Source organism: Ictalurus punctatus, chromosome 27 (assembly GCF_001660625.3).
Source record: "Ictalurus punctatus breed USDA103 chromosome 27, Coco_2.0, whole genome shotgun sequence".
NCBI lineage: Eukaryota > Metazoa > Chordata > Actinopteri > Siluriformes > Ictaluridae > Ictalurus > Ictalurus punctatus.
The window spans coordinates 13,460,940-13,470,000 of record NC_030442.2 but is presented as its reverse complement, the minus strand read 5'-3'; positions in this window follow the sequence as shown (position 1 = coordinate 13,470,000).

The window sequence follows — 9,061 nt, the reverse complement described above, 5'->3', positions numbered from 1 at the left end:
ACACACATACACCCCCCCCCCCTCCCCCCGCTGCTCTCAGCACACATCCCTTCTATGGTACAGTCCTAGCTATAAAAAGATTTCTGAATGAAGGCGAGGCTTTGAGGTTGCAGCCATTTGAATGAATTTTGTGAATGACGCAGAGCCCCGCAGCCTCATGGGAAGCAGATGAATTCCTGAGGAAGAGACAGCCATGTTGAGAGCTCAGCTGGGAGCCTGTCTACCTTATACTGACATCCAATTAAATTTTTGCTGAAAACCAAGGGGGAGAAGAATAAAGAAGAAGAAGAGAGACTAAACGAAGCTAAATAAAACAGTGCTCTGTGGAATGCTGCATGCATGCGCGCGTGCACTAGTCTTAGCACATACTTTCCTCTGTATTCCTGTTTATGATCTTTTATTGAACAAATCACCCAGCAGCGAGTGGCGGAGAGACAAAATAAGCAGAGTTCGGCATGCCTCGTCATTTTAAATATGTGCTGTTGTCACTCTCTCTGCCATTATTAAAGACAATATGCTGAATTTAAATCGTATGCCTCAGTAAAGACCCGTGCAACGGCTCATTTCAGCGTTCATCTTTGTTTATTATGAAAACGAAATAAATGCATAATGATTAACAGTCATACTCTGCTGATTTCAGTGTTTTTGCATCATCACTTCGTGCATATTTTCATCATTAATCAGTAGGTCTGGCAGTCTTCGGGCAGTGGGTGTAGTGGGTAGGCTTTCTCTGGCCGTAGGAAGGAGTCAAGTGAAGCTCTGGTGCTAATTAACCAAGATGGACCACACTGATGGTGCTGATGAGTGATGTTTTTTTTTTTTTCCCTAAAGTCTTTAGCATGTGTCAAAATTCTTTCATCTGTGAAATCCAGATTGAAACTAAAACTGTTATTGTTGCTGAAGATTTGTGTTAATTTTCCAAAGTGCTAAATGCCAATGTGAATGTGCTGTTACATGCTGCACTGACACTGCAGAATGGCCACAGATACACACACACACACACACACACACACACACACACACACACACATATACACACAGGGAGGATGGGCCCACTTCAAGAGGATGCAGCTGCAGGGACTCCCAGAGTGACATCAGAGGAAGGCCTTTGTCTGTTTGTGTGTGTGTTCCTCTCTCACCATAAAGGTTCAATCTTTTCCATCTATATTAGCTGAGATATTAGATGCTGAGAGTAGTGTACAATGATATATATGTACACACACAAACACACGCACAGTTGCAGTCCAAATTAATCAACCCCCATTGCAAATCAAGTTTATTGTGAAAATTTACAGACTTTCAGCTTGGTAAATATGAGCAAAGAAGGCTGTGAAAATTGTCTTTATTGTTGAACCTTTTGATCTTTTTTTCAAAAACTTCACAAAATACTCTGCTCTCATGGGTATCAAACAATTGCAAACAAAACACAGGTTTATCAAAAAAAAAATATTTTTGTTAAATATAGGGGTGCATGAATTATTGGCACCCTTTTAGTCAATAATTTGTGCCACCTCCCTTTGCCAAGATAACAGCTGAGTCTTCTCCTATAATGCCTGATGAGGTTGGAGAATGCATGGAATGGGATCTGAGACAGAATCTCTCCAGATCCTTCAAATTTCTAGGCCCATGCTGGTGGATTCTCCTCTTCAGTTCACCCCACAGGTTTTCTATGGGTTTCAGGTCAGGGGACTGGGATGGCCATGGCAGGACCTTGATTTTGTGGTCAGTAAACCATGTTTGTGTTGATTCTGATGTATGTTTTGGATCACTGTCCTGCTGGAAGTCCAACCACGGCCCGTTTGAAGCTTTCTGGCAGAGGCAGTCAGGTTTTCATTTAATATCTGTCGATATTTGATAGAGTCCATGATGCCATGTATCCTAACAAAATGTCCAGGTCCTCTGGCAGAAAAGCAGCCCCAAAACATTAAAGAGCCACCACCATATTTAACCATGGGTATGAGGTACTTTTCCATATGGCTACCACTCTGTGTGTGTCAAAACCTCCTCTGGAGTTTACTGACAAGAACGAGTACATTAATATAAACCTGTGCTTTGAATGAGCGCCAGCGCTATTGTCTGCTTCTCACCAATCAGATTTGAGAAATTAGCAGCACTGTGGTATAATATCTTTGTATTATATTATTAATGTAGAGTCGTGTCATTGAGAGATTGGGATTGGCATTCTTGTATGTATGTGATGCAGGGACGGAGATGGAGGAAATGCCAGAGTGGACACTAAAGCACTCTTAAAACCAGTCAGTGAGACGGTAAACACCATTGGCAGGTAGCTGAGGGCTTCACCGAGCCGGATCGGAATCATCTCCTTCACGGCGGGAACATTGCTTGCCTTCCATTATCCTCCTCTAAGAAAATTACCTACCGTCTAGTGGGGTCTGTGATATTCTCAGCATCTCTCTCACTCTTCCCTTTTCAAGCCATGCAGGGGGTTGACAGTATAGGTGTTCGGGGGTGAATTGGAAAAACACGGGGCGCAGCTGTAACGAGTGCCCTCGGGTAATGACAGGTTTGGCTGGGTTGCAATTTACTCCTCGTGTCGAGCTTGTTCAACCGTGGAAGAGAACAGACCACGCCAATGAAGCTGTTTCTCTCTGCGCCGCCGCTTTCCCCTCTACCATCAGTGAAACCGGGCCTCGCTTTGTCATCCAGCTTACTAACAGGGCCAATGCGTGAGCTTGTCGGCTGCCTGTAATGGTTATCACGCTTGTCTCTCATGGTTTGCTTGGTTAAGCACTAATGTAATTTAGAAACTGGGCGGGTGGGGAAGTGTTCTAGCTGGAGTCAAGTGCTGATAGACCAGTAGGGAGAGTATGAGATTGTAACACTGGTCATGGATTATGGACTTGTATATGAAACAGTTGATTTTCACAGTATTCGTCAGCGTCTAGTTGTATCTTGGACGATATGACTGTTTAGCCTAGCTCAAGATGATGCATCTGCTTCTGGCCTCAACTTCAAAGACATCATTATATCACTGGTGTCAGCTTTTTCACTTTTTTTTGTGCATTTTTGCTGACAGAGTTATCCTGAACAGCTCTGCTTCCTCCCTTTAATGATGATGATAATATTTTTTGGCAACAGTGCATCAGAAACGTATCAATACAAGGGTAGTGTTCATATGGCTGTTTGATACTTGTATAAGCCGTTCATGACACAAGAGTGCATAAGCACTGACAAAATGTTGATATCATAACATAAGACATAACACCTAACGCAAGTAAGATTATTTTTTATCGTAATGCATAATTTTATATGCGTAATTTCTGTATATTGTTACAGTGGTGGAAATCACAACGAAGCCTTATCACAGCTATTTAATGTATTATTGGGTTTTTATACAGTAAATATTAACCTATTGGACTGTTCACTTGACTTTAATCCTACAATTAATGTCAACCAGGACCTAATATGTTGTGTTGGTGGAACGTTCAGGGATGAAAGGCCCTATGAGTCCAATAAATAGCTGAAATATTATTGTACACATTTAATTAGTGTGCCTAATATTTAAATAATTGGATAATGTTCATAAAGTATATCTGTACTGAGGGGGCCTTTGAATTTCATTCACTGTTAATCAGGTCCCTGGCTGCATAAGACTATTATGGTGACGTTGTAGCATAGTGTACTGTGTATCTGCTATGTCAGAGAGACAGAATAATATGACAGAGCTTCCCAAGAGAAGGTTAAAAACATGCATCCATGAATCATTGTGATTTATGTATTATCAATGTTTATGAGGATTTGTATCATTTTTTACAAAGCACTTATGCAGATGTTATGTTGCCCTATGATCATTGCCTTTAAATGTAACCATTATAACTATAATTATTATAATGTGTGTGTTTGTGTGTGTGTGTGGGTGTTCTACGCTAGCACATTAAAGCAGTGCAGACAAGGGACAAGCAAAGAGGACAGTGGCGGAAGCCCTAGCCAGTTCTTACTGGCTGTCGGCCAAAGGGGTTTTTAATGGCTGACCTGGCCCCTCATTACTGCCTGTTAAACCCCTGACCCTCATCTGACACCTTTCCTCCCCTGCTCCACCTACCCTATTCGGAGAGACATCATTCTTGGCAGCCATGCAAGGTCCATCCAATCAATTCCTCTTAATAGGTGTGTGATTGTCTGCTTGTGCTGTAAATTAATCTGGGGAACACCCTGTAAATTGGTCATAAATCACACTGGGCTAGGGAAAACAAACCTGTTTATAGGCAAAGGAGTGGATGGACTGATGGATGGACAGTTGGGTAGACCCATAGTGATGGATGAGTTGCTTGACCTCTTTAGGTATAATGGCCGAAATGCTGGCTAGGATAACCAGTGTGGCGGCAGGCCAAAGAGTTTGGATGTGCTTAAAATAAACAAAAGCTAGGATGTCCCAGTGGATGACCATGTCAGAGAGGACAGATGGCAAGCTGACCTGAGATCAGGGTTGGCCTGAATTGCTGCATAATGGAGCAGCTGTCCAACCGGACATAAGCCACACACTAATTTCTGGCACTTGTTCCTTCCCTCTATCATATCCGTCTCTCTCTCTCTCTCTCTCTCTCTCTCTCTCTCTCTCTCTCTCTCTCTCTCTCTCTCTCTCTCTCTCTCTCTCTCTCTCTCTCTCTCTCTCTCTCTCTCTCTCTCTCTCGCTCGGCTGTTTTCTCTCTCTCTAAGCTTTTTCTAATCAGGGGGAAATTTGTGAGTTAAATCAAATTCAAATATCATGAGGCTCTAAATAAACGCCCCCGCTATCTGATCATCCAATGAGAAGTGTGTGCACAGGAGCACTATTAGCATAAAGTGTTGAAGAACCTTGACAAACTACAGTAGGTTAAAGTACTTTAAGTCTACACGTAGTTACTTTCATGGCTTCAGTGCTATTTCTCATTATTCACTGCCACATATGCTTAAGCTGATCTACAGTCAGCTCCAGAATTATTGGCATCCTTCAAGAAAATAGAGCGAGAAAAACGAATGCATGAAAAAGTTACACATTTTTCCTCTAACAAAAATCTTTCCTCAGAACTCAGTCACATGGACACCCCTAAGCAATAACTAAAACAAATGCAAACGAATGATCATTTATACATTTTTAAATTGCTCTTAGAGTCATATGTATTCTTGCGTCTTAATTATAAAACTGGTGTAGTACAAAACTTTTGATGTAGTAAACTTTGGGCAGTTAGTGGCAGCCAGTTTTGCATTTGATTTGATCCACCTCCCAAAACCAGGTGTAAATTAGCACCTGGTTAGTTTTGTTCAGAGCTGTGTAGCTAATGTTTTCCTGCAGAATTGGGCCACATTTTAATAAAGGTGATACACTCTATCCAATGACATAAAATTGACATTTTGTAGTAATTTTCACAATTTAAATTAATAAAAAACAGATCAGTCACATGAAAAAAGTAAGTACACCCCTCCATTTATCACACCTTCAAATCCATATAATTAGAATCAAGTGTTCTAGATTGTGTGCCAGTGATTAGAACCTGCTCAGGGAGTGCAGGTGGAACCGGTCTTATTTATACTCCTCTCATATCTAGTGTCTGGTGTTCCCTTTGTTATTGAGGTGTGTGGTGTCTCCATGCCAAGATCGAAACAGTTCTGCAAGGCCTTCATAAAAAAAAGTTGTGGATGCTTATGCGTCTGGCAAGGGATTTAAAAAGATCTCCAAATTATTTGAATTACATCATTCCACTGTACGGAAAATAATCTACAAGTGGAGCAGATTTCAAAGGACTGCCAATTTGTCCAGGACTGGCCGTCCCAGCAGATTCAGCCCAAGAGCAGACCGTCTGATGCAAAAAGAAGTCTTCAAGAACCCCAAAATTTCATCACAGGATCTGCTAGAAAGTCTTGCAACTGTTGATGTCAAAGTGCATGCTTGTACAGAAAGAAATTGCATAAATTTGACCTGTATGGGAAGCTTGCCAGGAAAAGGCCTTTGCAAGACTTCAGTTTGCCAATGAGCATATAGGCAAAGACCAAGCCTTTTGAAATAATGTGCTCTGGACGGACGAATCAAAGATAGAGTCATTTGGCCACAGTAACGGCAGAGATGTTTGGTGCAGATCAAAATCAGCTTTTCAAGAGAAGCACCTCATACCAACTGTGAAGCACGGTGGTGGAAATGGTATGGTTTGGGGTTGCTTCGCTGCCTCAGGGACTGGACAGCTTGCATTCACTGATTCAACTATGAATTCTGCATCACATCAAAGAGTGCTTGAAGATAATGTGAGACCATCTGTCCGAAAGTTAAAGTTGAACTAAAAATGGCCCTCTCAACAGGATAATGGTCCTAAGCACACTAGCAAATCCACCAAGGAATGGCTCAAAAAGAAGAAATGGAGGGTTATGGAATGGCCCAGTCAAAGCCGGATTTGAATCCCATTGAAATGTTGTGGGGGGATTTGAAACGGGCCGTACATGCAAGTAAACCCTCAAACATCTTGTAACTGACAGAACATTACACGGAAGAGTGGTCACAAATTCCAGCAAGCTGATGTCAGAGACTGATGGACAATTATGCAAAACACCTACAAGAAGTTATTTCTCCTAAAGCGGGCAATACTAGCTTCTGAGGCCAAGGATGTACTTACTTTTTCCACAGAAGAATATCACATCTATTGATATTTCTGTTGAATAAATGATTGAAAAAGCTCATTTTCCTTGTGGTTTTGTTCAAGTATATCAACTTTATTAATACTGTTGCACTGTTTCAAAGAGGATCAAATGTTTGCTTGTCCAAATATGTAAAAAAAAAAAAAAAAAAAAAAAAGCCAACAATTTCCATTGGGTATACTTATTTTTTTCACATGACTGTATATCAAGACAGTAATGGTTGCTGAAACACTAAATCAGTGTGTTTTCACGAAGGGCGCTTTAATTATATATGAATACGTTAATAGTTTTTTTCAAGAGGGCCAAAGGGTGACAAATTAAAGGAAAAACCAACCACGTGTCTTAGTAACCTGTTGGGCCGTAACAAATCACCAAATCTAAATGCTGAATCTGAGGCTACAGTGGACATAGACTGGTGACTTGAATATTGGAGAAAGACCAGATGATGTACTAGTATACTACACAGTGCCTTCCAAGTGCATCACAAATATACACTCAGAGTAGAACTGAAATGATGTTAGAGTCATATCACTGAGTAAAGTTAATTTAAATAAATTGAAGCCAGACAGAGGTGTTGATACAGATAATACAGTTGTAATAAAAATTGTTCAACCCCCATTGCCAATCAGGTTTATTGTCAGAATTTACAGACTTTCAGCTGTTTGCAATGAACAAATCAAACAAAAGCAATTAAAATAGTTAAACACAACGAATGCTTAAAGTTGTTCCCCCAAATTCAACTGAAAATGCAACTTATAATGATTTCTCCAGTTTCAAAGTTATTCAACCCCCTTCATGGCAAGCATCTTTAGTACTTAGTAGAGCATGCTGTTATGCTGGCAGTGTTTCTGAGGAATCTTAGCCCATTCCTCATGAGCATTGGCCTCCAGTTCAGTAATATTCTTTGGTTTGTGTGCTGCAAACGCCTTCTTCAAATCCCACCAGAGATTTCTATGGGGTTCAAGTCAGGTGACTGTGATGGCCCTGTAGAATCTTCCAGAACTTCTTCTGCAACCAATCCTTGGTGGAATTTGAGGTATGCTTAGGATCATTGTCCTGTTGGAAGGTCCCATGATGCCGAAGCTTCAGCATCCTCACAGATGGCATGAGGTTTTCTCCTAGGATTTCCTGATACTTCAATGAATCCATCTCGCCTTCCACACGCTGCAGGTTTCCAGTGCCAGAGGATGCGAAGCAGCTCCAGAGCATCACCGAGCCACCACCATGCTCGACTGTGGACAGAGTGTTCTTTCTTCATTCTTCTTCCTCCAGACATACCACTGATCCATCGTGCCGAAAAGTTTTGTTTCATCGCTCCACAGAACAGAATCCCAAAAACTTATGCAACTGTTGCTGTCCTTCTTGTCAGAGTAAAACCCTGATCTGTGTATCGTGCCCCCCCCCCCCATCTCAGCCCACCGGCAGGATGGAGCCGCCCCATCAATTATTAACAAACACAATTACCATCCAGTCAACCAGTCGGTTATTTCACCTCATGGTTGACATTTGGAAGCTGAGAGAGAACCAATCGAAAGAGAGGCAGAGAGATGTATGTGTGAAAGGGAAATTGCAGCGAAGGCAGAGCACCAGAGAAGGGGATGGAATGAGTCAGAGACCGGCTCTGTTATCGAGCCCTCATTCTCTGGGTATGAATGGTGTTCGGTCACGGCTCCCCATCAATTCTCTCTAATGTACCTATTCTTGAAGCTCAATTGCACAGCGGGATTGAGTCAATAAATAAAAATGTTTATTATGGCCTTGGCTCTGTAAATTACATCTAATAACTCTACCTCTTCATTTTTTATCCTGTCTGATTATTACGACGATATTAAAGAACAAATGAGCCATGTCGACTTAATTGTATATGAAATCACCAATTAGCTGTTCACCATTTTAGTGAACCTCGGGCGTATTTGTTGTAAAATAAACATGTAATCAGATTGGTTAACACCCCCTCCGTTCCTACAGCTGTCGGCGGAAGAGCTTTCCTCATTTCCTCGATAAGGAATTACAGAGTTTGCTGGAAAAGTGGGATCTGGTGTGATCTGAATCCACACACCATTGGTTCCTCTCATACACCGTAAGGCTAATAAGCTGTTACAACAAATGTCCCAATCATCAGAAGCATGACAATTATCCTTATTTCTGGATTCACAATTATACATGGGCCAGGAATTAATGCAAATGACACAATTGGAATGTGAGGGAGGAAAAGAAATTAAACCACAGTGCTGTTGAATTCTTGAATCAAAAGGTGTGGATTATTTTTTTCATTTTTTCAAGTGTGGATTATTTTTAACAGCAGCTCTTACACTAGTTCTGACTGTAACATAAATGATGGCTTATAATAATTGGTTTCTTCTAATATGACTTGTTCCTATAGTAACAGCTCATACACAAGGACTTATACAGCAGACACTCCACATTTACATGTAAG